The 21,139-nt window shown below is 33.8% G+C and overlaps 1 long non-coding RNA gene across 1 annotated transcript in view; it reads left to right on the top strand.

The window, feature by feature from the left end:
- Positions 1-17,935, top strand: part of LOC129217428 (uncharacterized) — a 45,869-nt gene extending 27,934 nt beyond the window's left edge. The window contains exon 2 of the long non-coding RNA XR_008580213.1: positions 16,959-17,935. This is a non-coding gene — a long non-coding RNA (uncharacterized LOC129217428). The remainder of the gene's footprint in view (positions 1-16,958) is intronic.
- The last annotated feature ends 3,204 nt before the right edge of the window (positions 17,936-21,139 follow it).

Below are 21,139 nucleotides of genomic sequence, written 5' to 3'. Positions count from 1 at the left end.
CTAATTTCCGGCCATATCTTGATAGGCAGCCCAGCGAAAACGTATTCCACTAATCTAACATATGCACATATGCATAAAGGTTCTGTTTTGTTGAAAAAACAGACAGAGGTAGAATTTTGCAGCAGGATCTTGTACTAGATAGATTTCAGAGAAAAATTAATTTCTAGAGGGGGGGAGGGAGGAGTCTCTGGGGGGGGGGAGAAAGAGATTGTCATCAACGGGATGTGGTAGTTAAACTATGAAGATCCAATAAAGCGGGCAGGAAGTTTGCGACCCAAGATTTTGCAGCTGTCGTAATTCCTGCAAAATAAATCTAAGCTTATTTTGGAATTAGCTATTTTCAAAAAATGTTATTCCTTAAAAAACGAAGTTCAATTAAACATACTTATAAAAACAAAAGATAGGTAAGGAAAAAAGTTTTTGCTGACTATGTTACCAGTGAATAATAAAACCCGCTCAATGCCGTTTCATTATTTACTGTATTTAGTTAATAAATTTTTTAGCATCAAAAGATTTCTATTTTAAGATTTTATTGAAAATCTTCTTTTTATCAACTATAAACTTCAACTTCAAATATAACTGAAGCACCTTGGATTAAGCGTAAACCTCGAACTTCCGAGACTCGGATTTTCGAGATTCTACTATTTCTAAAAGATGTGACAGTATTAAATAATATATGTCTCAAAATCATTTTTACAAATTAAAAGCGGTTATGGAAAATTAAAGTAAAAATTTTAGAAATGAGTAAATTTTTGCAAGAACCAAACTTACCCTTTTAAATCCTTTGTTTGAATCATCAAATTAAATTTCAATTTCACTATAACTTGAAAGAAATGTTAACAACAGCTAAAACGTGTTACAAGTGACACCATCATTTTTCAGTCCTTGTCTCCTAACTGGAGAAAAAATAAATCAGTCCTTTACAGTAAATATACTCGTAGAACGAAGTGACTTAGTACATCGTACGATACTTTTAAGCTTGAATGCTTGCTGGTATCGATTCGTGTCCAATAGGGTCCTAAATTTTTCATTCATTTGAGAGTTTTCCTGTGATAAATGATCATTTTGCTTTCATTTTGTAATCACTTATATGAATGTTGTCCTCACTGTCCTAAAATATTGTCTGTGTTACATAAAAATTTTGTTTCATTCTGCCATCTTTATTGGTGAGTCGATTTTTTTTTTTAATTTTTTTTATAGTGTATATATTATTTTTTCAAGATTTGCATAGTTCCAGCATAACTAAAAATTAGCTAGCTACGGTGACCAGTTGGTTTGCTTATATGTGTAAACAACTATATGTTTTATAATAAACAAAGTAAAAGAAAGCAAAAAAAAAAAAAAAACTTGTTCATTTAATTGAAATCCACACGGAGAATAAAGTAGTAAAGAATTAGAACAAACAATGTAGGGTATTTTGTCTAATAATTGATATGTCTGCTATCGTAGAATGGGTTTGATTTCTTCAGTCAAAAGTACTACTTTTAGTTACTGAAACTGATAGAATAAGCAAAAAAAATAACATGGAGCGAGAAAAAACTTTCATTTTCCCAATGCTTAGCTTTTAATTAATTTTTTTAAATGTCCGATTTTGAAAATAAGGCTTGGTCTATATGACGTCACAAATGATGTACTTTGGCGCATCTGTTTACCGCGTTTTCACGTTATAATAGACAAGAGACGAATTAAATATTGCTCTCTACGCTTGCTATCAACCATATCGTCGCCAATACACATGAGTAAAGATGCGAATTAAATATTGCGCTATGCTTATGGCACCAGTGAATGGCATTTCATCATTTGTGATGTCATGTGCAGAAGCGTAAGCAATGAAATTGCACCGTTTAAAATAATTGTTAAAACATATTAAACTTTGTCAAATCATTAAAAAAATGGTTAAATCCTATGTTTTTAAGCATGCTTTTTCAGAAAAAAAAAACGCTTTTCAATTTCGGAAACGATCCCATTGCTTCAAAGTAAATAGTTCGAGATAGTTTGCAAGTAGGGGTCCAAACATGTAAAAAAAGACTTTGGTATTGTTTTGAAACTCCAATTACTATCTCTTAGAGTAGACCCAGTATTCTTATCAACATTAACTCAAGGAAAAAATCAATTCAAAAAAATTAACCTGTTTTTCTCCGTTCAAGCGAAAGTTATATTACTGAAAAATGATTGGTTTCTTACTTTGTGTTCTCGTGGTTGCTAGGATGCGGAAGCTATTCATGCGAAAAAATAGACATCTCTAATAACTGACAAATCGTTAACATACTTGTCTTCGTATAGAAGCACAGAGAAAAGAATAAAACACCATTTGCTCATCAGACAGATAATTCATACATGTTGTTGGAAGTTATGATACTCATATGAATATTTTTTAATGCAGATCTTTGCGCTTCTAACGTTGAGGATCAGTTACAAAATTTATAGTTTACCATTTTTTCAACTTAATTTTTCATACTTTGACTAATGGCATCAGTCAATCGCATTTCATCATTTGCAATGTCATGTGCAGCAGCGTGAACAATAAAATTGCACTGTTTAAAATATTTGTGAAATTTTTTCAAACTTTGCCAAAGATTTTTAAAAAATATTTAAATTCTATGTTTTTGAGCATGACTTTTCAGAAAAAACTACTTTTAAAATTTCGGAAACAACTTCATTATCATTTTTTTACTTATAGGACACTCATGAGAAAAAATAGAATTTTTAAAAGTAAAAAAGTCGTGTTAATCGTCAGGCGAATCCAACTTTTGAGCCGGAGACAGACACATTTTTTACAGAGTAAAAATTTTTTTTAAGTAAATATCATCCCTTTTTTGACAGTGAATAGAACAAAATTAAATTCAATCTTGTAAAGTTTATTTTATATCAAAACCGTGTAAAATTTAATTCATGTTTTCCACCATGTAATATCGTATCCTTGTTATAATAGTCACAAATTTCATACCGTGTAGTATCGAAACCGTGTTGTAGAAATATTTGAAGAAATTTGTGTTGGATTCAATACTAACTAGTATGTTGTGGCCATCACAAAACTTTCTTCTATATTTTTCTTTTTTTTTTTTTTTGATCCCTCCCCATGCTTGACGAGGAAGCAATATTCCCAACAAAAACAAAATTACACATGCAAAAACTTGACGACCATCCCAATGTCTGAATTATTGCAAAAGCAAAGCAAAGAGCGAAAATTGAAAGTTATTTTAAAAGCCTTGCTTGAATTGATTACAAATACTTTATTTATTAACAAACATAAGATGGCAATAGTTAAAAATTTTAAATCTTTGAGATAATATTTCCGATCATTTCCATACAATTAAAATCACGAGAAATAAGCAGACGATAATCTATTACGGTTTATCTTTCTTATTGTTGCATTAATAAAGCTATTTTTATTCGCTAAAAAATAATGATAATAAAAATAAATCAGCACCTCTTGGCGCGATTGGCGCCAAAATTGAACCAAAGCCTGTTTACATATGGATTCACATATATTCCAAATTTCAACCAGAACGTAGCATTACTTCTTGAGATAGAGCACTCACAATGGAAAAAAAGAACGGGCGATTGCGCTACCCCCTATTTAGCTGTTGACACCAAAATAAAATCAGCTTTTATACCCACTAAGGGCTACTTGCCGATAAATTTTTCTTTCATTCCGTTCATTATTTCTTGAGATACAGCAGTCACAATTGACGACAAAAAACGTTCTATAGCTCAACCCCTGTTTGAGTTATTGACACCAAAATTGAATCAGCATCTGTTCCTGTTACTGGCAACATATGGACCAAATTTTGTTTGATTCCGCCAGTTACTTCCTGAAGAATAGCAATCACGCGTAACTCAAAAAACGTCCCATTGCTCCACCCCCCTTGGAGGAATTCGCGCCAAAAACCAATGGGCACAAGTTCACATAGGGGCACATATGTGAACCAAATTTCGTTCGATTTTATGCGGTAGTTTTTGCTGTAGAGCGGCCACAAAAAACTGGTCACACACAGACGTGACACACATACACACACACATACACTTACATACACACAGACAGACAGACATTCTACAAAAATAGTCGAAATGGACTCACCTCAAAACGTTCGAATCCGTCAAAATTCGAAATTCGAAAATTTGCACGAATCCAATACTTTCTTCTATATATTAGATATAGAAGAAAGTAATAAAAAATTTTTGAAAAGAAAATAGAACCGACTTCAAAATTGCTCTAAAAAGTGAAAAATAATTTTATTCTTTAAGCACCATCGATAATACTTTTAAACATAATTTTTGAAGTTGGCACAAAAACAAAAAGTAAAATCCAGAGTAACGATGCTTCGTTCATATTTTTTTCAGAAAATCATCCAAAGTTAGGAACAAAACATTTATATCGTTACTCAAATATGCTGTTATCAATGCATTGAAGAAACTAGGCCTGGTTAAATTTATTGTTGTAGTTGAGTTATGGCTGTGAATGATCTTATCTATTCGCAACTCCAACGAACTATAGGGGCACTGCAGTCACTGTCTAATGGCCGACATAAAAACTAAAACAAACGCATGTGGTAACGAAGAAAATGCTAAAAGTGTTGTGATTTTTGTTCGTATGTATGATATTTTTCACTTTATTCTTTTTAAATTAATTTTCAAAGTCTTGTGGATATTCTGGCCCACGTAGAAAGAAATGAGAATTCAAGAAGCATTACTAAACGTCAAAGATTAATGCAAACTACGTAGTTCGTAGTTCTAAGCAGCTATTTCCACGATGTTGAATTCGATATTTATCAATTCTTGATAAAACTAAATAATAATTGTGGCCTGACAAGAACAACAATTAATGCTAGAAAATTCAATATGACATTACAAATTATTATCGAAAGAAGATGATACTTCTTTGCCTTGTTTGGCTAGCGCTTATTGTTTTGCATTTGTTGCTGAGTTATTTCTCTCGAATTCCCGAATCGGTTAATTTAAAATATTTCTGTTTCGATTTTTCTAATTTCTGAGTTACGATTTAATTACGTCAAGTTATGCAAATCATCTACAGAATTGTTACGGATATATGGTGGTAGTTTTCTTTTCAGTTGATTGACCATTATTTCTTTTTACTTATCGAATTCTGTAATCTTACTACCATTTTATTCCACTCATGATAAAAATTAAAAATGGTTTAACTAAAAACGCGAAATCTCGCCAAGGCTACTTTGCTCCCACAATACTAAAACTATAACCCTAAACAAATTTGGCGAAACCTTTCAGCTGAGAATAAAAGGTATAAAGTAAATTCTTTCTCGGTGAAACATTTTTCATTTTGTTCTACGATAATATATTCAAGAAAATATTTTGCATACCGTCCATTCCAACTAAATGCTGCTGTAAAAGATGGTTAGTTAAATTAATTTAAGATAAAAAAAAAATCATATTATTACAAATTCGTTCAAAACAATAAAAATTTTTACCTTGTATAACGTTATTCAAGTTTGTTAATCCAGAGTTTTCGCTCCATTTCTCAATCAACTCACATTTTAAAAGGAAATAAGAAAACTAACATCATTCTGAGAAGCTCGAGAATACTACTAAGGGACGAAACAATTTCTGTAGCTGAAAACTACAGAAATCGAACTAAGACACATCGATTGCGTTAATAAATACTCATAACAAACTGCCTGTGTTTACGTCAACAGACACACGTGGAACGCAACGTGGCAATGTTTTAGTTTCATCGGCAGTTTTGTAAATCACCGCAAGGTAGCGTATTTGAGCGCTGGAGTTCCGAATCGTTTTTGCGACAACTTCAAAAATTATGTTTAAAAGTATTATCGATGGTGTTTAAAGAATAAAATTATTTTTCACTTTTTAAAGCAATTTTGAAGTCGGTTCTATTTTCTTTTCAAAAATTTTTTATTTCATTCTTTTTAGTGTAAATGTAGATATTTCAGTAAAAGTAAGAAGTTCGGCTCTATATCACTGTATTGCTTTAAAAAAGCCTTTATTTAAAATTATCATTACAATTACTATTAATGTTACTGTTATATGGCACCAAACTTTTATAACAATGAGTTTCATATTGTCGCGTAGATGAAGATTGCGAAGACAATGTGAAAGCCAAATGAAGCGAATACTCGTTAGTCTCAACTCGAGATCTTTATTCAGAACCACGAATGAACGTTACATCTCCTTATATACAATTTGAGGATTTGCTAAGTTACCAGACTTGGAAAGATACAGAAATTAATAGAACATTCGAGAAAATACGGGAAACAGTAGAAACGAAATTTTAGTAAAATTCACTTTGTCCTAGTCGGGATTTGAACCCGGGTCGCTCGTGTGGGAGGCGAGAATTCTACCACTGAGCCACGGTTATCCACGGCTGAGATGTGCGAACTTCGCTACAATATCATTTTAATCATTTAATAGGGAAATTGCATAAAATTTACTGTTTTTTGCCCATAATTTTTTTTTCTAAAGAACAAATATGGTCAAACAAAGTAATGGGACCTAAGTTGAGCCATCCCCTATCCATTAAAAAAAGAATCATCAAAATCGGTTCACTAGGTGAGACGCTATGAGTGGACAAACAAACAAAAAAAACATACATACGGTATGAACTGATAACCGCCTCCTTTTTGAAGTCGGTTAAAAATAGGGAAGTGTTGGAATTAAACGCTATTTTCGCGCCTTTTTTTTATTTTTATTTTTTGAGCCATCACGATTGCTTATTGTTCTCACTTGACTGTTTTTGGCGTCCTTTGATTTTATTTTCCCACCGCCACCCTCCGCACCATCACCGTCGACTGGCTCCTCACGATACTGCTCCTATAGCGAAAACCGTCTCCAGGTTGCATCCATGTCCTACACACACGCGCTGCATGCATACACAACTACACACACACACGCACGCACACACACAAACACATACACACACAAACTCTACACACGCATACATACAGACACCTACACATACACAAACAAAAAAACATACACACACAACTACCCACACATTCATGCCTGCTCACAGACACAAACACACATGCTTACACACACACACACATACCCCCCCACACACACAACAACCCACACTTATGCTAGCACACAGACACAAACACACATGCCTACACACATACACATACCCCTACACACAAACACATATACCCCCCACACACAAACATACACGCGTACATACACACACTCGTGATTGCGAAAAACATAATCTGAATTCAAAATGTCAAGATTCATTTTTTTTTTTTTTTTCAGCGGAAACCAAATAAGCAAGCTTGTACAATAACGATAAAGTACAATGATGCCAAAAATGCAAAAAAGTGAAAAAAATTACAAATTTGCAGTTACTGTCCTTTACCTGCCCACGGCAGTATACTCCATCCCTCTTTTTTAAACTATAGAAAAGCCCTAAATGTAACCGTATCACCCTACAAAATTTCACCATATCTCCCTCCGAAATATTTTCACTGCAACTCCACCCATTCTCTTTTCTCATTTGGGAATTTGGTACACCTTGGTTTGATTAGCAATTGCAAATATTTACATAATTAATATAATTAATGGGAACTCAACTCAAGTAGGGGAATGTGGGGCAAAGTGAAATCATTAATTCGGCAACCTTTTCAAAATGAACAAATTTTAAAATTTTCTTTGAAAATTACAGAACATAAAGAAACAACAATGTATTTTACTATAAATGTTCAGAGAAACAATTTTTTTTAGCAGTAAATTTATACCTTCCAAAAAAAAAAAAAAAATTTGGAGAACTTTACTTTCTTTTCGGATGGGGTAAAGTGTAAAATAAAATATCTTTCAATTTGATTTATTTTCAATTCGATTATAAAAAATATTCTTGATCAAATGAATGAGTAAAAAAAAGACTGAATGAATAAATGAAAAGATAATGAAATACAATAAACGAATAAATAAATAAATTAAATAATTTATATATGTGAAAAAATAAAAGCGAATAAATAGTTAATGAATAACAAAGTAAGTGATCGAATGAAAAAAAAACGGAATTATTAAATGAAGGAATGTAAATAAATCAATTAGTAGATCAATACGTAGTAAATAATGCAATAATTAAACGAAATGAACTATTTCACTTTGACCCGACTGTTTTTGATTAATTGTGCAAAAAATGTAAAGTACAAAAAAGCTTAATAGTAACTAAATAAATACTGTACTGAGTATTACTAGGTCTTAATTGATGTTTTCAGTGTTAATAACAAGATCTTTATCATTTAATACTAACAAAATTATTTTTTGACGTACAATAAAATGTTATAAAAAATTTTTTAAATAAGAAAAAACCGCCTTCAAAAAACACCTAGGAACGCAAAAGTGAAAAAATAACTAATTACACTTATACATATTATTTTCTACCCAAACCTAGAAATGAAATTTATTTCACAATTCCAGTACAAAAATCAACTAAACAACGAATTATATTTTAATTACTGTACGATGAATTATTTGAAATACCTAATAATTATATACGATCTCTTAATTTTTAATAACATTTTGAAGTTGGGGCCTCCTGTAAACTACTATCAAACGTAACTGACGAAGTTTTCCGACAATATAGAGTTCTGAAAGCAACTTTAAACAGTCGCATGGAAGATAAAAACCGGTTTGTTGTTACCTTAGTCACTTATTAAAATTTAGGAGATAAACCCTCCGAAATAGGAATATGATTAGTGAATCATATTTTGAAACTAGTGAAGAAGTTTTTGGAGTTACTTCCGAAAAATTGGGGGAATTGGCTTTTTAAGAGGCTGAGAAAAATAACATGTCCCACAGATTTAATTAAGACAAAAACTCTTTTCATTCTATAGTCTCTGGTAGTTTGAGACTTAAGTTACTGATTACAGTAATAAAATGGTCAAAAATGTTCTCTGACATTTTAGAGAGCAAGTACAATCTTGCGTCAAACGAAAGTTTTCAAAATCGATTTAACAAAATTCTCAACAGTTCAAACGAGATTGAAAAGATATTAGCTAAGAACAGTGTTGCACAGGTTGGGAAAATATCAAGTGATGAACGAGGTGTGATGACAACAGCATTCATTGTGTTGTATGAGTGCTGGTTTTATTATTATTATTATTATTATTATTATTATTATTATTATTATTATTATTATTATTATTATTATTATTATGTTCCTCTTATCCAAAAATAAAACATTTTAGAAAAAAAATCTATTTTTCGATAACTTGTTATTTATAGTGTTCATTGATCACATCTTATAAATATTTGTAAGTTACGTATTGATTTTTTAATTTGAGAATGTGGTCCATCAATGGAAATTCGATGGTTCACCCATAGCAACCAGTAGCTGTGAATGGACCACATGTTAAAATATTTATTTTTAATTTTCATTCTTTATTGTGTATATTTATCATGAAAGTGAATATTATTATTGAAAGAGAAATATACTGAGAAATTATTCCTATAATTAACGTGAAATTTGAGTAGCATGTCCTTTCTAAAAAAAATCGAAAACTGTTATGTGGTTCATTGACGGCAACCTTCCCTTATATAGTTGAGGGTACCACAAATAAAGTTCGTGCCTAGTGTCCCCAAAAATCATAGTCAGATCTTGAGTGTACCCATGTACCCTACAAATAAATCAAAGTGAAGGAGAAAACTAGGTGAAATATGTCATGCTAGTGGGTTGGGTTGGGGAAGGGAGGAGGGCGAAAAAAAAAAGCCTCCAAAAAAAAAAAAGCACGTTCCGTGGGAATTACATTAATGTAATTGCATCTAAAACGACGGTCAGACATTAGTTTTTTCCAAGCCATTACGTTCATGTTATTTTCGCACTACATCTATTTAATTGCTCTCTCTCTCTCTCTTTTTTACAACTACAAGAAATAGCCGCAATACCAAATCTCATCAGTGTTTTCAACTACGGAGAAAGGGCAGTTCTGAAGTTTTAAATTATATTTCGCCTTGATTGGACATTTTTTGTTTGATTCGCATCACGTACTGGACACACGTCTGAACATCCTTTAATAGAATTTCCTAAATCGGAACTATATGATAGTACTTGCACTTAAAATAAACTTGACCTCAAAATCAGAAGATCATATTTCTGGAATTTTCCAAAAATGTTGTAAGTCAGGAGAGAAGCCTTGCCTTGAATTGAAGATATATATATATCTATATATATATATATATATATTTTTTTTTTTTTCAAAATATATTACGTGACGAACGTATCTGCCGACGGAACAGTTTAGAAGTAGACTGTCAAATATTGCAAACACGCACGTGCATAAATACTAATCAATAACTAAACAGTAGAAGGGGAATGTGGGGTAAACTGAAATAGTGGGGCGAAGTGAAATGGTAAAATATTTTCAGAGTTTGCAGCGCCATCAATCGAGCAATATTTTAAATATGTTCTTAAACATAGCTGATTCCATTCAAAAATTAAATAACTCTCAAGGTCAAGCAAATTACAAGTCATTTTCAAAATTTAGAACGCGTTTTGCAATATTTCGTGGTTTATCAAAAATAATTTTTGTTTTCATACACTGATCAAGTTGTCGTAGTTGATATTTTAAGCATGAATTAACATCTACTGGTGCGCAGTGCAATACTTATTTAGTCGATATTAGGCATGTTTTGATTTTAGCTGTTTAATTCAGTTTGTAAAGTGCATATTGTATAAAGTGAAATATTTAATTTCGTTTTTATTTACTAATTTATTTATTCACTTGAATGTTTGTTCATTAGTTAAATCACTTACGGTCCCTCATTTATTAATTTACTTAGTCATTCCTTCATTCACTTATATTCTTAGCCATTGAGTATTTTATGTATTAATTTATTTTTCTCATAGATTTACTAATTTATTTATTTATTCGTTCATAGTTACATTATTTATTCATTTATTCATTCATTCATTTCATTAAAATATGTTAATAATGTAACAGAAAACATTTGATTAGAATAATATATTGATGGTGTATGGGGCAAAGTGAATTTTCTTCCCGTTAAAAATATACATTTACTACTAAAAATGAAAAATAATAATTCAATGCAAGTTTTATTATAAAATGCGTTGTTCTGTCTTTATGCACTATGATTTCCAAAAGAGTTTTTTTTATTCATTTTGAAAAAAGGGCAAGTTATCTTAACTATTTCACTTTTCTCCACATTCTCCTACTTCATCTTACAATAAGCACTTTTAACTGAAAAACTTAAAACATTTTTACTAGACATTTTTCCATGCCCCTCAATGAGTACCACTGCACAAATATGACAAGTACGGATGAAATTTACTTACAAAGAGGATGTATTTAGGACCAAAGACCGGAATCAAATCTGTGACCTCTCAACAGGCGTTTAAATTAAATTAATATGCTGTCTTTTTAAAATATTATTACTTCGTAAATTTACATATTTTTTTGTCGCATCTTTTTTCGTAATAACTTCTCATAAAGGTTAATCCTCTTTTTAAAAAATAACAATTTTAAGAATTGTTTTATTAGAAAGACTTTTTTAGTGAACTTTTTCGACTCCCGTTGCTGTCTGAGTAGCTTCCTTTTTTGTGGTAGTAGGGGAGAGTGGGATAAAGTGAAATAGTTAAGAAAACTTACTTTTTCTCAAAATGAACAAGTTGAAAATTTGTTCTGAAACTTACGGTACATAAACACGGTACATGCAATATACTGTAGGGTCCCCAATATCTACCACCATACGCAATTTAACCGGTTGGATGGATATGCTTTGAAGATAGCTGTTTTACATACAGACCAAGAGCCAAGCTACCTCTGACACAGCACTCCAAAAGGCAGTGATTTGAAATACGAACGTGGAGGACTTTGTGGCCACGAACATATTTAACATGCACCAGTCACCATCAATGAACACGGAGTATCTTCGATCGGCTGTCATCGAACCCGGAACCTTTTAGTTATCATTCCAGCGCCTTACCGATCAGGCATTTACAGCCATGAAGAGAGGGTATACAGGAGTCAAAGTGAAGATAAAGGAAATAAAGCAATTTTATGTATATTATGACTTTTGTGTTTTAAGTTCGTTGCAGAACACTCCCCCCCCCCCCAAGAAAAAAATTGTCTTTCGAGACTGTCCCCGAAGTTCGCAAACATTGTCACTATACATGAAATACACCGCCAGCTCAGTCAATTCCAGTCGAGGACTGCAGTTTCGTGCTTATTAGCACTCATCAGCCCGACATAGGACTAACTGAGCTGGAGGTGGAAAACCTGTTAAGGAAGGCAAGAGTGCCAAACAAACTGGTAGCTAAGATAGAATTAGCACTGACCAGACGAGTGACCGAAACAATGGTTCGGTTCAACTCGAATATTGCAGACAAGCAGGGGCGGCAAATAGGGGGGTCAAGAGGGGGCGGTCGCACCCCCAAATTTTTTCAGCAGAATGATAGAAAATGGGTGACTTCAATTTATGTAAGTCGGAAATAAATGTTCATTAAAGGAAATCTCGCTGGTTCTCAGCAACTATTTGATGAAACTCGGCACATTCCCAGACTATAAAAAGTGTTTTTCGTTATTTGGATGATGACTTAGGAATTCATGAAGTATTTCTGGCTTTTTCAGAACATAGAAAACTGATAGAGAACCATGGTTAATTTTAACTAAAGAAGACATTGCCTCGTATAGGCTAAATATTTCACACTTGTGTGCCCAGTGTAACGATGGTATGCTCAAAATGAGAGGCTCGTGAAAAGTGGTGCGGCAGCACGGTTTTCACATGAAAATTCCTTGATATTATGCATTCACTTTTACGCTCATTTTTTAAGTGTATATTTATTCGATGAGTGTTCATCGCTTTCTTTTGCTAGAAACACATTTCAGCTGTTCAATACATTGTAATGCTTTCATAGAAACTTCTTAAAAATGCATGTGATTATTGAATAAAAAACACATATCAACCAAATACCTTTTATGGGGCTCTATAATTATGCAATTGCGGTGTGACGCAAGATAATCTTCAAGAGTTAAAACGATAAAACATTTCTCTATAACTTCAAAGCAGTGATTTGTTGACTGGAAGAATTATTGCAAAACGATTCTTTCAATGGTGAAAAGGCTCATGCCTTTTAGCATGTATGACTTCGTTTAAATTTTTATCCAATTTGTTTGCATCGGAAAAAAGTTTTTCAAAAATGCTTTACTCTATTAAAATCTATATCTTCAATCTGCTACTCGACTATTCAAACCACAGTTCAATCTACAATTGATCTGTGCACCATACTACCACAGTTCAATCTACAATTAAAGCTGAAAATAGATTTTTTTATAGATGTATATTTCAATCAATCGTGAAATTTTTCAAAAAAATTCTTCCTCCTAGCCAATTTTAAAGAGGCGCAAAAAAAAAAAAAAAAAAGTGACAAAAATCCACATGATGATGTGAAGTCAAACATTGATTTTTTAATATTTTGTATGAAGTAATAGATTCTAGACTATTACAATCAGCTCAGCTAGAAGAGAAGGATTTTTTTTATGTCTCAGGAGGTTAGAGAAATATTTTCGAAGCACAAAGGGGGGAAAAAAACCTTTTCCATTTGACTGAACTGGCAAAACAGCACGACATTGAGCACTGATAGATTAGTAACACGATTCCCCGCTCTCCCGAATTCCAAAAATCATGCATTATAACTTTTCCAAAAGGTATAAAAGCTTTAGTAGCGAGATGTTTTGTATGATAACTTTTTAGTCAATGAATCAAAATTTTAATTGTTTCTAAACACTAATTTTATTCATACTAAACCGATTTTATGACAACTTCTTGTTAACTAATGTGTGTTTGGTTTCGCTTAGGGGTTATATAAGAAACTCGACCCCCCAAATGAAATGGTGAAATGCCGCCCCTGCAGGCAAGGCAGGTATATTCAGTAAGTTAAGGGCGATAACTTACTGAATATACCTGCCTTGCCTGCAATATTCGAGTTGAACCGAACCATTGTTTCGGTCACTCGTCTGGTCAGTGCTAATTCTATCTTAGCTACCAGTTTGTTTGGCACTCTTGGCTTCCTTTTCCACCTATGCTGGGCTGATGAGTGCTAATAAGCACGAAACTGCAGTCCTCGGCTGGAATTGACTGAGCTGGCGGTGTATTTCATGTATTTCTGCCTTAGCCCTGGCTATAGGGCGGTAACTTACTAAATTGTCACTATAGTTTATTGGTATTTAAAACTGAAAGTTTATTTATGTTATGTAGCCCAGTGGTTGGGGAGTTGAAAACGGAACTAATTGGTAGAAAGCTGGAAATTGTTTTAATCTATACCGTATGGGTCTGGAATGGCCATACTAAGTTTCCCCCCTTTTACTAAGTGAGCTTTAGCCGTTACACCCAATTTAGTGAAAAAAAACAGCTGTTTTTTCATTAATATAATAATAATCTCAAAAATAACTGTTAAATGTTTCTACATACAGAGCAGTGGTTCCCAACCCATGGTCCGCCGCCCACAAGTGGATCGCGAACACCGTTTTACTGGGTCGTAGACACTGGTCGAGAGTCTGAACCAAGATGAATCTTGGGGTTAAGTTTTTAAATAAATGTTCAGCATGACTAACCAGTGAATTGAAACCCAAACCCTTAAGGGGCTTTTTGACAACCAATCTATTTGAACGAGACTTTTTGTTTTCAGTTAAATAAATAATATAGAAATTCATTGAATGTTGGGGGTTAATTATGACTAAAACGATTCAGTTCTCTCATGGATTAAAAAGAGTAAAAAATTTCATTTACCTTTAACTTCGATGACTTGCTTTTCACTTTTCTGAATCATGCCAGCTAAGTGAATACAATAAGTTATTTTCTTTTAAAAATATTTTGTAAATTCTTCTTGTGCAGTATATCTTTATTATCAATAGCGGGGGGAGAATGTCATTGAAGGGAGAAGGGAATCAACATTTCCAGAACTCTTGTTTTTAAGACGTATTTTCAATCCTATTGCCGTAGTTTACATACACTTAAGGACAGTTATGAGCAGATACTACCCTCCCCCTTCCAGAAAGTAAATTTTGGCTGTGAAAGTGAGATATAGCAGTTAGTGGGCCTCATGGAGTTTTCTACAAAACTGGTGGTCCGCACAACTAAAAAGTTTGGGAACCGCTGATATAGAATGTTTAGAATTTTAAGCTCTACAAGTTATCTGCATATACATATGGCCGTTGTAAAAGTTATTTTTGAGATATTGTCACATTAATGAAAAAACAGCCTGTTTTTTGTCACTAATTTGGGCATAACGGCTAAAGCTCACTTAGTAGAAGGAGGAAAACTTAGTATGGTCATTCCAGACCCATACGGCATAGATTGAAACAATTTTCAGCTTTCTACCAATTACTTCTGTATTCGACTTTTTTTCACTCCCTAACCACTGGCTTAATGTGAACCGAAAAGACAATAGAAAAGTAAACTGGAAGAGGCAAAAATCGTAGGACAGCGTCATGGATGATCTCTCTTTGATTCATGTAATGACATTACATCGCAACAGCAATGACCATACTACACAGCCCGAGAACACTGATCAACTTACAAAATAAAAAAAATAATAAACGTAACAAATTATGTTATTTAATTTCCAGATTCATCCTTCGGAGTTGAAAAAAGTTACAGAAACATAATAGTGCTGAAGTACTAGCACCATCTCGATGGGTAATCGTTGAATTATCTGGTTTTCATTGTATCCCAGAACACGAACTAGTATGCTCCAGAGAGCACCATTTAACACGCCTCTTGGAATTACTTTAATTTCGGACTGTTAGGCAAAGCCACCTGAATCCCTCGTCAAATCATGGACCGTATCTAATCGCCCAGCATAGTAAATGCAAATTCGACTGAAGGATTCTGATTTTTGGTTGGATGCCAGGTTTTTTTTCACGCGCACCATGATGCATGGTGTGCTGGTGGTGAATTTTGAATAAATATTCACACGTGCATTACCTCGATACGATGTCTCAATTGGGAATCTTCGATTTCGTAAATTATTTCGGTTTCAATGTTTGATATTGTACATTTTCCACGGATACCACGTTCTCCGTGGTATCCGATTATTCTATTTCACTGTTTTCGGCAGAGTTATATTCGAATCATAGCATTTTGTTGTAAAAGCAGCAGTTTTAAATTATAAGAATGATTCAAATGACAACAGACAAGTGTGTAGCAAATGATGTAAAGGACACTAAGACTTTTTTGCACATAAAAAAACACGCCCAGGTTAAGGCTGTGTAGCTGTCTCACGTGGATTGCTTACCGATTATCCCCGCGTAAAATGGTACTCTGCGTTCGAGGAGGCGGGGCGAAGTGCCTTCTCGTGAAATACGTAGAGCGCAGTATTTAAATCGCTTCGTGATTATCATAACGTGGAATCGCGGCAGACAGATGCGCCAAAAAAACTATCATTTGTGACGTCATAAAGACCACGCCTTGTTTGAAAAATCGGGCATTTAAAAAAAATAATTAAAAAATATCTGTTGGGAAAATTTAAATATTTTCTGGGTCCATGTTATTATTTTTGCTTATTTAATCAATTTCAGTGACTAAAAGTAGTACTTTTGACTGAAGGAAACAACCCCATTATTTCCACACTGCTGCCTGATAATTAAAAACTGCCAATTGATAACGTTTTATTATCAGTTTGGCTTTCTGATGGCGATGCAGTTACGATCCCGCGGATTTCGGTTATGCTAATCAAAAATAGGGAGATGGCTTTATGTGTCAAGAAGGGGCGCTAAGTAAGACCATAGTCTACATGGCCTTATTTGTCCCCCCCCCCCTCCACTTTGCAAATTGTTTTGGATTGTATTTTCTATTTTATAACTGAAAATACAATATAAAACTATTTAAAAAAGAGTGGGGCAGCTGAAAATAGAATTCGTGGCTGAAAAGTACTGTGAATGACTCTATGTATTACGTTTACTGAATGATTCTTGAAATCTAACAAATGCTTTCTTGGTTTGCTTCAGATTACCAGGGGACATATCAGAATGAATCAGGGAATAAATTCAGCAGAATTGAAGAATTCATGACGCTGAGAATGCGCGGGGGTCGCATTCTCCCCTTCTACGCAACGGCAGCTGTCTTCTTACTGACTATGCTTTATTACATTGGCGGGGCATGGCGGCGCATACTGGACAGAAGACTCCTGACCGGCATCAGGATTCGACAGTTGAACGTCATAGCCAACAACTTATCTCGAATCATCATGGCTACTGAAACGGAATCGGCCGTACTCAACAGGGACATCAGCAGATTTCTTAAAATCGTGGAAAAGCAAGTTCAGTTCATGAAGGATGCAGAGGATGTAAACACTAGCAAATAAGAAATGGTTACAACCACACATCCAAGGACAATACTGGATGTATTGTTTCTGAAGTCTGTAAGGTACCTGAGGGTGTTATGGGTGACCTAAGGTTTGGGTTTTTTTCGTGGTAATTATTTTTGATGAAACCTAAAACATTTTTGCACGCCTTTTTTGTCCAATTATCTGGCTATCGGGAAAAAATTATTCCTCAATATAATATAACTCCCTTTTAGTGTGCATAGGAAGTAATTTTTTTAATGCTTATCGCTGGCTATACCGCCAGCTAGGGTAAGTAATATGGCGCTCTGCTTTCAGATCCTAAAAAATTTAACACTTCAGGCAATTTATCAAATTAGGTTGAGAAGAGAAAAGAAACAACAAATGACAAAAATTAAAGACTAAACTTTCCACGCTGAAAAGAAACAAAATCGTGATTTTTTTTTCAATCTCATGCATTTCTCATTAACATATTGTTGCAACGTCCACATTTTCGCAAGTTTTTATCTTCATCTTCTTGTTGTAACTCCTCTTGTCCTCTTGATGTATATCCTTTTGCCGATTGGGTTATTTTATGAATTTTAAAGATTCATTAAACATGATTCTGTTGAAATATCAATCAACTTTAAACACAGCCCCCCCCCCCCCAAAAAAAAACACCACCAATCAATACTGCAAGGAAAGTTATTGTGGAAAAAAAAAAAAGAGTCAAATGGTTAATTTGAACACAAAGTAATAAAAAAAAATAACTTGATGATGTCTGCACAACAAAGAACAGGTTTCTTAATAACAAAAACACTAATAATGGCTAACTAACTATGTTTCCATAGAAGGAAGTGAATCATTATCTGGATCATTAAAAGAGGAACATTCTGCAATTGGTATCATTGTCGCTTGTCGGATTTCACGAAAACTAATGACATAGTGACGAATGGACCAAACCATCAACCGAGCTATAACACCCACAGACACCTTTTAATGTAATGAAGAACCTAAGTCCACAGTGATAATTCGTAACTACGAACAGAAATTTCCATTAGGAACGTTGCAAAGACGCTGTATTTTTTGAAATAAAGTCATGATATAAAATATTATGAGTTGCCTTCGCATTAGGAAACGTGTTGTTTTTTCTCACATACACTGCAAATAATCAAACATTTTTTTTAACACTTTTTTCACACTTGTACCCTTTGACACTTGTTCGCTTTTTGTCCCCCCCCCCCCACACACACAATATAAAAAAAAATCCAGGAGAGCTGTTCCAACTATCACCGTATCCCAGCATCATAAGTAAAGATCGTCGAAATTTTCGATTTTAATAAATTCTACGGGGGGGGGGGAGTGAGAGTCCCCGAACGCATCCCTTTCTCTAACAACATCAAAGAAAACATACAATTACGAATGTAGGACTTCAGTTTCGGAAACTTTCCGGGGTGAAATCCAAATGCCGTTACTTCCTGTTAAATCACCTTAGATGGCATAAAATTGCATTTCTAACGCTTCAATTTCAAAAAATTCCCGGGGCGAGCAAAACCGAACCCCCCTCTTTTGAACGTAATCGAGGGAAAAGAAAGAAAGAAACCTATCTTTCATTTTTTCAACCAAAGGGAGCGCGAAATCTTCACTTGTTACTGGTCGCTGTTATGCCTATGGAAATGATTGGGGGAAGGGGGGGGGGAGCAATTTCGATAGAGTTCGGCTACGTGAGATGGGGCGTAATTTCCAAGTTTGGCCTAGGACGTAAATATACGATAATCCAGCCCTGAGCAGGGGACAGAGGCCCCTGTTTTTTTTTTTCTTTTTTTTTTTTTTTTTAAATACTAAGTACTTATCATAATGCACTCAAAAGGACAAAATAACTTTTCTGGGTCAGAAAGAACAATTTAAGTATTCCTGGAGTTTTCAATTATTTCAAGAAAAAGATTTCACTAACGAAGAAAACTGCGACTCAAGTAATGTAGAGAATACTTTATCATTATCTAGCTTTCAATCATAAATGTTGAATCATGCATACTTTTCTTAATGGGAAAGTTCGGCTTGAAATGACTTGAGCGCACTTTTCTTCGTTTGTGAAGTCTTTTAGCCGGGGAACTAAACGACAAAAATCAATAGAAAACTGCAAATTATGATAAGAAGATGCCACTTGGTAGGAATGTAGTTTATGACTATAAAATGAAATTAAGACCCAGAGGCACTTTCAAAAACCGTTTAAAACCAAGATGGCGACGTTTTTCAAAATGGCTACCCATATTAGAGGTTTTTTTTTATATTGAATTATAGGTTTTTCAGGTCACAGATTTCATTTTGTATGTTGAAAATAAGCTAAATGTTAATTTTGGCGCTTTTTTTTAAATATAATTTTATTACTTACAAAAGAGATTACGTGCTTTTCAAAGTACCAAAATAAAAATAAGAAAAATATTAAATGCTAATATGTACAAAAGTATTAGTACTACGTCGTTAGTCAAACAGTGCTTGTGCTTCATTCTTTGCATTAATTTTTGCATAATAGTGTGCAAGGCAGACCAACACTTCTATAGCTAAACTTGTTCTTGCCGATTTTGCAGGTGCACTTTTTGAGCTCAGTGCATGAATCAGAAATATCCGGTAACTCAGACCATTTCAACTGCCATCCAACCTTATTCACTTGGAGATGGTGCACATATGATATGTTTGTGAGCTTGTCCCCAAATGTGTCTAGCCTTGAAAGCGCTACGCAATACTTGTTGCTGGCAAACTTTCAAGTGGTCTGGGTTTTTTTTTTTTTTTTAATTTTTTTTTGGCATAAACCATTTTTTCCTTGCATCATTTACAGTGTCGCTATTACTAGTGGGAAAGTACAGTAGTACTACAATTTACCTTTCAAAAATGTCAAAAATTTCGCTCGGTATAGAACTTTGAGGTTGTGAAATGAATAAAAAATGCCACAGCTTCTTTAAATGTCACCCTTTCCTCCCAAGTGGATTTTATGGACTTCCCAGTGAATCTAGGAATGCTGTCACAAAACCTATGAAGGCATGAAATCCTGGTAAAGCCTTTCTTTTCCTTTTCTTTTCCAAAAGCTTCATATATGGCAAGCACTGCAATGGATTTGCTGTTGATTCCTGTTCTAAAAGCAATCCAAAGTTTATCTAGACTTAATGTTGACAAGGAAAAAAAGTAAGATATTGCAAAGACTAAGACTCTGTATCAACAATGAACATGACAATCTTCCTGTAACCCTTTTCTACCCTGTTTTGAAGATGCAGTATCATTCTTGAGCCTCCTCTGGGCGAGGGCAATTAACATCAGTGAGGGAAGTTTTTGCAGTACTATTTCCTGTAATGTCGTCACCTATAGTCGTTAGAACCCGCACATTTTTTATGGTGCTTACAGCTAAACGTACCTAACAAAGCAAAGAACCCTTCTTTGTTATTTGAAAAATCCTGGCCAATTTTTAGGTAAAGTACCGTGTGAAAGCACTTGTCTTTTCATTCCTGCTTCCCACTTCTCTCTAGTTTTACTTTTAATCGTTGGTGTAATATATATGCCCCAAATAAAATCAATTCTCTGGCATCGAAAAGTCTCAATATATTTACAAACGTAAAGTTTAAATATGTTTTCATAGTAATCAACAAATGTTTTAGAGGTTTGTGGCTTTAAATTACGCACGTCCGTTTTCAATCCATCTAAAAAGATCTTTATTGATGCAAAGATTGAACTACCATCAGAGCTACATCGTTCATTTATTTCGAGAGTTTAAGATAAGAAAATCTAATAGATTATTCTCAGCAATCAGTATTGACCAAGCACACCAACAAAATAATGCAATAGTAAAAGGAGATGGCGGTGCAATAGGATTGACAC

Source organism: Uloborus diversus, chromosome 2 (genome assembly GCF_026930045.1).
Source record: "Uloborus diversus isolate 005 chromosome 2, Udiv.v.3.1, whole genome shotgun sequence".
In the NCBI taxonomy this organism is placed as follows: Eukaryota; Metazoa; Arthropoda; class Arachnida; order Araneae; family Uloboridae; genus Uloborus; species Uloborus diversus.
Note: the sequence above shows the minus strand (reverse complement) of the source record. Positions and strands in the feature narration are given on the sequence as shown.